Source organism: Chiloscyllium plagiosum, chromosome 8 (genome assembly GCF_004010195.1).
Source record: "Chiloscyllium plagiosum isolate BGI_BamShark_2017 chromosome 8, ASM401019v2, whole genome shotgun sequence".
NCBI classification, from domain to species: domain Eukaryota; kingdom Metazoa; phylum Chordata; class Chondrichthyes; order Orectolobiformes; family Hemiscylliidae; genus Chiloscyllium; species Chiloscyllium plagiosum.
In genome coordinates, this window is record NC_057717.1 from 75,557,353 (window position 1) to 75,566,443 (window position 9,091).

Here is a 9,091-nt window from a genome sequence, read left to right on the forward strand (position 1 = left end):
CTCGACCGAGTTTCCATTTTGCCTAATACATTCGTAGAATTGCTTTCGATTTTCCTTGATCTTATATGCCAATGCAATGTTATGCCTTCTTTTGCTCTCCTGCTTTCCCCTGTAAGTCTACCCATACTCACCATATACTCAGGGGATTCACTCAATCCCCGCTGCTGATACAAGGCACAAAACTCATTATTTTCTTACTAGACCCTCAGTTTCCACGTGTCATGTAAACTTCCCCACTCCTGTTGTCATTGTCTTTCACACGAACAGAAACATGGTGTATCTGGAATGTCATTGTCACACTTTGATACACTCCCACATTCCAGGCGTCCCTTTACCTGCAAGCAGTTTCCCCCATCATATTTTGAAATTTCCTGCCGAATATCAATAACATGGGGCTTGATCCAATTTATAACATTAACTTGTACAACAGTCCTATGTAATTACAGAGCTATGTTCAAACTACGAGAATTATGGTCACTATTCCCACAGTACTTCCATTCGAACAGCTGACTCACTTGTGTTGCCTTATTTCCCAAGAGGAATTAAAGTTGAGGCCTAGATCAGATCAGCCATTGACGTATTGGACGGCAAAGCAGGCATGAGATGTCTACATCGGTCTGTGCTTATGGTTGTGTGTTTATCTGTGGCATTGTGTGTGCTTCAGTGTAGTAATATGTGTACCTCTGCATCTGTGGGTTTGCGTACTGGGTTTCTATTGTTTGGAGAGTTAATCCATTCAAACGGGAATTGAAATGTCTTTCCTGACTCTCTCAATCTCTCCGTCTATTGCTCCCTCTTGTGCTGACAGTGATGCAGTCCCAGAATCTGATGGCCGACCCACGCCACTGTACAAACAGCAGCCTTTTATGGAAAATGCATCAAAGGCAGTGTCTCGCACTTTTGTATCGCATTGGCTTCATTTTTACGTGCACTCTAATGAATGCAGTGACAAGTTTGCAATATCTTCGCTTATAGTTCAATTGTAGGTGCAAGATACCTAGGCACAGATTCTTAAGTACTTGTTAGAAAATTGCAAGAATGTTAAATGAAAGTCCAGCAGAAGAGTAAAAAGGGGAAAAGTAGATTCAATGTACAAAGCTTACACACCAGACTGTGACAGCACCGAGTCTCCAGACCGCACTGGGCCCAGTCACCAGAATGCACCTGCCAGAATCTCTAAACGTCATGGTCCGAGTCTGGAGACCTCAAAGGTCAGAATCTCCAGACTGCACCGAAGCTCCAGACTGCAATAGCGCCAGTTTCCATTCTGCAGCAGGCCCAGTCACCAGACTGCACCGGGCCCAATCTCCAGACTTCACAGAATCTGCAGATAGCAGCGGGCTCAATTTCCAGATCACAACGAACCTCCAGACCGCACCAGTGCCAGTCTCCACACCAGAACTTGCCCAGTCTCCAGACCTCGCCGGGCCAAATCTCCAGACTGTGCAAGCTTCAGTACTCCAGAACCCGCCTCCCGCGGCAGCCTTTGCTCTGAGATACACCTCCGGTATTCACCTCTCTGTGGCAGATTTTCGTCTTGGACTCCCCTCTGGGACTCCTCTCCCAATGCTAGCCTCAGGCCCGGGACTCCCCCGCCCAATTCTTCTCCAAATTATTTGAAACGGTAAAACGTTGGGAGAAAAAAGCACTGCACAAAAGATAAAAATATGATAAAATAAACGAGTGGGTGAAGCTGAGGAGCTCCGGTCGGACCATTCCAATTATGCAACCATCATTGGGGTATTTCACAGCTGTTTACTTCTTCAAAGAATTAGTGTGGAATCTCTGTGCAATTTTGTCCGATTCCTTGCAAAGCTCACCCTGAGATATTAAAAGAAGTAAATGATCATAACCATTGCTGGCCCAGATATTCCCATTGGGATGGTTTTAGGGCATTACAAGACATGCTTTTTAGTCATTTGGAAGAGGACATCAAAAACATTGAAAATTAGAGAAAGTGCAGTAAAGTGCTTCTCAACCTCTATCAAAACGCTTCACTCAGAATGGCCCGGATAGAACTGTCCTGCTGTGATCTGCATAGCTCGTTGTGCTGGACAACGTTTATTGATCAATGCACTGCTTTAGTCTGCATAGCTCACCGTGATGAACAGATATCTAGCCTAGGTTTATTGATCAATGCACTGCTGTGGTCAGCACACGATGCCATACTGTTCAGATATCTAGATCAATGCACTGTTGTGAGCTGCACAGATTTCCATTCTGGTCAGGTTGCTTGGTTGAACCGAACAGAGCTTGGTCTGCATAATGTTCCACGCTGAACAGCTATCGCCTCTGTGTTTATGGTCTCTGGGCTGGTTCTGTGAGGTGGATTGAGAACGTGATTTACCCGAACCACTTCAGCTGATCTGACAATGTCCCTTTATACCGTTCTCAATCTCGTGGTTGCCTCTTCGTCTCTCACTCCATTAGTGTTGCAATGTGCCCATGCACAGTACATCATGCTGATGAACATCCACGTCCTGGCAGCTGCCACAGCCTCTTCATTCAGAAGGAATCAGCCATTCCCATCGTCTTCGGTTCTCCTCTTAGAAAGGATCGATTGCCTCTTTGATAAAGGTCGTGCCAATTGATACACCGTTCAAAACACACTCTCCCTCACGACTCCGCACGTCCAACCAACCAAATCAATATATCACGTCTGCACTGAGAGCAGTGGGGCCACTGGAAACATTAGGGAATAGACCATCAGGGAAATGGAGCAACACATTCAATGTCTGAACAGGTCAGAGTGAATCCTCCAGTACACACTGTGTCTTTAAATCTTATAATCTCTCTTCATTTATGTAGTATGCAGCTTTTTTATTCATCCTGAAAAGATCTCTCGTTCACAGTTTTCCACGATATATTCCATCTGTCAACGTGTTGTGCATTCCTTAATCATTTGCAGACTCTCAACCTATTCTTGATAACATGGTTTCCTGCCGATATTAACGTCATTGTCAAGTTTACTTAGAATGCATTTGATCTATTGACATCAGCTATTGATATGCTTTGGAGATAGCTGAGGACCCGACATTAGCCATGTCTCACTGCAGTTCTCAATTTCTGTTGAACACATGAAGACTGATTTATCCCTACTTTCAGCTCAGTAACCAGTCCTCCCGGGTTTCATGGGTAACATCTTTAAACGGATGAAAATGCTCTTCCATGTCCTGTCTAACAAATATTAGAGACTAAAATATCTGCTTCAATTGCAGAGTAACAGCTTAAAATGGTTGAATAGCCTCATTCTCTTCCTGTTTCAAGTGCTTGATTTGCTGAATAGACTGTTTCAGTGTGGGCTCAGTTGTGAGTACAGCTGAACATTTTGAACAACCCACTTCTCACTTTATGAAAGAGGGAAGGCCATTGATGTTGCAGTTGCTGATAGCCTACAGTATCTCATGGATGACGAGTTTCCATTTGTTCGGTCGTTTCGAAATATTCCCGACTTCGCTGGATGTATTGCCACAGAACACAGTGGGCAATATCTTCAATATCTTCTTGATGTCACAAGGAATTAAGGGCTACGGGGAGAACGCAGGTAAGTGGAGTTGAGATGCCCATCAGCCATGATTGAATGGCGGAGTGGACTCGATGGGTCGAATGGCATTACTTCCACTCCTATGTCTTATGGTCTTATGGTCTTAATATGATGCTTGTACATTCCCTGCTCCACGACTGTGTGCTGAGTGTTCTTACAAATACTGTCGGGGACAGATCCATCTTTGAAAAGTGTCTTGGCGAGAATGTTTTACTCTCGTTGGTTCCCCCATCACGTCCCAGCGTCTGGCTGTGTGTCTATGGGGCATCTCCCTGCTCAGTCAGTGGTGGGTCTGTGCATACACTTTTGGTTATGGACATTGAATTCCCTCACCCAGTGTAAGTTCTGTGCCCTTATCACCCTTACTGCTTCCGCCAATTTGTTATCAACATCGAGGGGAACTGAATCATCACCGAGGTGAGGTGTGGGAGGGAAGTTGAGGTCCATCATCACGTGCTACCCACATTATATTCCATGAAATGTCCAGAAATTTGGAATACTTTTCGGGGAATTTCAGGTAACTTCTTTCCTGAATGTATTCTACGGTTTCCTCACCACTCGTATGTCAGTGCTGTCGGTGGGCCAGGATTTACCCAGAGAGGGTGGTGGGGCTTGTTGAAACATTACCCATCATGTCTGATTCTGGGAGTATGATAGTGCCAGACTGTTTCTTGACCAGGTCAAAATGAGGAATAAAGGGGACAATGTAGAAGGCAATAACTGGCTGAAATGGTGAATGAAAAACATTCCATCTGAATGCGTGTTGCATTCTCAAACTGATTGAGGAATTGACTAGATACAGGGAGGGAATGGACATAATATTAGGCATTACATTAACATGGTAAAACGGTGACTGATATTAGGGACAGTATAGCCAGAATATTTTACAGCTGGGAGTGTTGGATAATGCTGAAAAGGAGGTGGGGAAGATCTCGGAATAAGGGATTGTATTTGCCCGATAGGAAAAGAGAATCTTACATCACGTTTCAGGTTTTTTGTAATGCAAAGTGCCAGTTGAGTTGAGTTTGGGGAGAGATTCCCAACGTGAGGCTCGGGGACCTCACCAACCTCCCCAGATTCACTGGTGTTCGAGCCCTCCCACTAAGAATCATATTGTTTTTTTTTCATACTTCTTACTGCACGCCATTCCCAGAGCAATCCCCACTCACCAAAGAGCCTGAAATTACCCCAAATCCCAGGAACCAGTGCCATCGTTGAAAAATCATAGTGCACTTGGATAAGAACGGTCGATGTACAGGTACCCTGAGCACCATTTCATATCGAGCCTGTACGTGGCAGGCAGGGGCAATTATTGTCTTCCCCAAACCCGCATTTTGGACATGGGCATGGACCTCCTCCTTGGTAGGGAGAGTGACAAACCTGTCTTCCCCTTCCCCCAGGATCAGATTGGCGGCCATGGCACAAAACCGTGCCTGCCTGCTCAGAAGTTAACACCTCCAGGTTAGAGCAATCTCAGCCATCGGGAGGAATGTACAGCATTGTAGCGAGCTCAGTGTGCTTCTCCACTTTGCCAGCGTAAGAGAATATCACACCATTTTCCTTGAGAAGAACGAAGAAGAGACAGACGGATCAACTTAACATCAAGAAAGTCCTTAGGAAATGTACGTTTGAATCTCCCTTTAACCTCACAATCACCCACGGTGTCCAGGTTCCACAGAAACTGTTTCGCTGGAGTTCAGAAGCAAGGTGAAGCAAATCCAGGTGGGGTAATTTGTCAGAGTCAAAACTGCAGGGCAGAGTTTGCACATGTTATACACAGAATATTAGATATGGAAGAATTTGCTGGCAAAACTCAGCGGGTCTGGTAATATCGGGAGGATGAAAGAAGAGTTAACTTTTCAAATCTGGGAAACAATAATTAGAACCGCTTTTGTTTCAGATCTCCACAATCTGCAGCTCTTTGTTTTATTTTACATCGGTAAGTTGTGTGCGTGAAGTAGTATTAATGGATGACTTGATTTGTGAAGAAGGGGAAGGTGTGATGACAGAAATGCAGGAGATGGGTTAGTTTTAGCTGATGGCCAGGATCATCTCAGTTTGGAGGATGGCTTGGGGCAGGATTGGTGGGCTTTCTCACGTGAGGAAAATGAGATTTTGCCAGAGATTCCCCACTGGAATATAGCATCATCCAAACAGATGAGGTGCAATCAGAGAAGCTGGGAGAATGCAGTTCTTCTCAGCTAGTCATGTGTCAGACACACAAAGAATCCCAGATTGAAAGATTGAATTGAAAAAGAATCAAAATCACAGCTATTTACTTAAATCTCGTCTCCGCGGGATTGAAAATACACACAGAGGAAGGTCAGTGGATACAAATGCAGAGGACAGGAGGATGTCATTTAAAAACGTATGATCAAGTGGCATGATCAAGTGGCAGAACAGTTTTGATAGGCTGAATGCCTGAATTCTGCTCCTGTATCTTATGGTCTTGGAACAGTGGAAGATATCGAAGCAAATATGTCATTGCATTCAGCAAAACTTCATTCTAGTCAAACGAAGCCTCATTGAGAAGTTAAACTCTTTGTGGTTCACAAAGCGGATCAGGGAGTGTATCCAATCACAAACGGATGATTGGCAAGGCTAAAACTCGAGGGTAAATCGTTGTTTTGAAGAATACATAATGGTTTATTGCAAGGATGAGGAGATTTATTTTAGTTTCTTAGACGGTTGTGAGTTTTTCGAATTCTCTTGCCCAGTGAGCACTGGAGGCAGAGACATTGAATAGTTTTGAGATACAGATAGATGTAGATTCATGAACAACAACAGAGGCAAAGATTATCAGAGAATGAGTGGAAATGTGGAACTCAAGATCCAGACAGATATGCCATAATTATAATGAATGTTCAAGTGATGGACTGAATGATTGAATCATAAGTGTATTTGTGATTCTGACAAACTGTCTCTGCTCCACCACATGGAGCATTATTCTGAGACTGGGTGATGTTTGAAAAAGGTTCGGTGGGTGTTGCAGATTGGGACAGACTTGAGTGGCAGAAGAGACTTTGCCTGGATGTCGTTTTGACTCTATTACATTCAGTAACTGGCATTCCCCAGAACACTCAGTACCCGTGATTCCGCAGAACATTCAGTAGCCGACATTCCATGGAACACTGCATAACTGTCATGCCCCAGACAATTTTATATTCGACATTCCACAAAACGTTCTCTCCCCAACATTTTCCGGTACATTTTATAACCGACATTCCCCGGAACATTCTGTACCAATTATTCCCCGAAGATTCTAGAGCCGACATTTCCCGGAACGTTCTGTACTGGATATGCTCCATAGCATTCTGTAACTGACATTATTTGTAAACGGCCGGCCGTAAGTGAATTGATCAAAAGGTTATATCCCGAGGGGAGCGATCCCGTTCCATGGAAATGGAGACACTGTTTAGACTTCCCTTCAGGCAGTTAATGGGATGAATACGTTTTCAGTGCTGTTCCATTTCTTCCCGTCAGAAGACCGACCATAATTTGGACTAAAAGACAGAAATTCCCAAAAGAGGAGAGAAGCCTTCAGGATAGCAACGTTTTCATCCTCCGTGGTAGGAACTGGAAATAAATGACCAGTGTCTGCTCCTCGAGTGATCGAGTGTAAGAAACTATTGTGGAAGCCATCTGCTCTGATGGATGTGCCTCTTTGTGTGTGGGGAGGGTGGGTTCTTGTGTTTCATGACACAGTTTTGTCATTAATTCAAACTTTCCAGTTGTTATTTCATCTCCAATTAGTAAAATAAATCTCTGAATGTCGTGACACATTTGGAAATCTCACAGAGACCACAATCAAACTGGACACTTTGAAATCAGGCTGATATGTAATGTGCCTGCTTTCCTTCCTTACAGTTAACATAGTGACCATCCAGGTCCTGCTTTATAAAGATTGTGGATTGTCTCCAAGTGTCAGACGTTACCTGGTGGCGATGGCAGCGGCGGATCTACTGGTCATTATACTCGACCTGATACTGAGACACATTCCCATAATTTATCGGGAACATTTTTATTTCCTGTGGTATATTACCGTGTGTAATATCCATGCTGTCCTGCTTTATGCAGCCAATGACTGTTCTGTCTGGTTCACCGTCACTTTCACCTTTGATCGTTGTGTGGCCATTTGTTGCCAGAAGCTGAAAAGTAAATATTGCAGTGAGAAAACGGCGGCTGTGGTTCTGGGAGTAGTGACTGTGCTGAGCTGTTTAAAGAACATTTTCTGGTATTTTATGCTCAGAGGTCGGTATTTGCTGTCGAACCATCCTTGGTTTTGTGATGCAACATTCCATGTTGTTGATTCACCTGTCTGGATCATAGTCGAGTTCCTTCACCACATTGTCACCCCGGGTATGCCATTTCTCCTAATTCCGCTGCTCAATGTTGTCATTGTCAGACACATTTTAGTGACCAGCAGAGCCCGCAGGAGACTCCGCACTCACACCAATGGGGACCTTAAGTTTGACGGCGAAATGAGAAATCGAAAGAAGTCCGTCACTTTACTGTTTGTGATCTCAGCCAATTTCATCCTTTTATGGTCAATGTTCATGTTGTATTCTGTATGGGACCGGATGTCATTTATTGTGCATTCCCCAGTGCATCTAGATTTCTTTGTGCGCGAATTGGGCTTCATGTTGCAGCTTCTCAGTTGCTGCACAAACACCGTGATTTATGCAGTGACGCAGACTAAGTTCCGACAGCAGCTAAAGTATGTGCTGAAATATCCCTTTATCGAAAAACATCAATCCGTCACATTCACTGATTAATCAACCCATCTGTGATTTTCACATTTCAGTTCATTGCTTCAGCAATGAAGCCGCTTGTTGCTTTGATAACAGACTGAGAGTAGTGCTGGTTTGTACAAATTGATCCTACGGTGGTGGGCTGGGGGTGGGGTGGGGGGGCGTCTGGTTACAGGGACGTATTTCAATGTTTCTCTCAACTCAGGGGACAGTGAGAAAAGGCAGCATTCTACTGACTGTATCGATCACTGCAATTGTAAACAATAAAAAAATGTTCATTACAAATTTCTGACTAGTAGCGTGAACAACATTGCTGTTTGTCTTTGTGTTGAAGAGGTTTAGCTCGAGGGACACAGTCTTAGCCCCAAGTGCTGGTCCTCAGAGAAGGGGAGAGGATTGGGACCTGAGCTCAGTAGTTGGGCTGTCCATGCTTTTACACCCACCGACCTGGCCTTTGGAAGAATTAATTTTTCTACCCAATTCCCCAATCTCCCTTCAACCACATCCGCCTCTCTGTCTCTCTGTCCCTCATTTCCTCTCTCCTGCACATCGTCCCCATTTCCTCTCCACCTCCTTTTCTCGTCTGGGACTGGTCCGCAGGGAAGGGAGATTTATCGGGACCTGAGCTCAGGATTTGGGCTATCCATGCTTTTACACACACCGACCTTCCCTTTGGAATAATTAATTTCTCTACTCAATTCCCCAATCTCCCTTCTACCGCATCCTCCTCTCTGTCTCTCCATCCCTCACTCCCACTCTCCTGCACATCGTCCCCATTTCCTCTCCACCTCCTTTT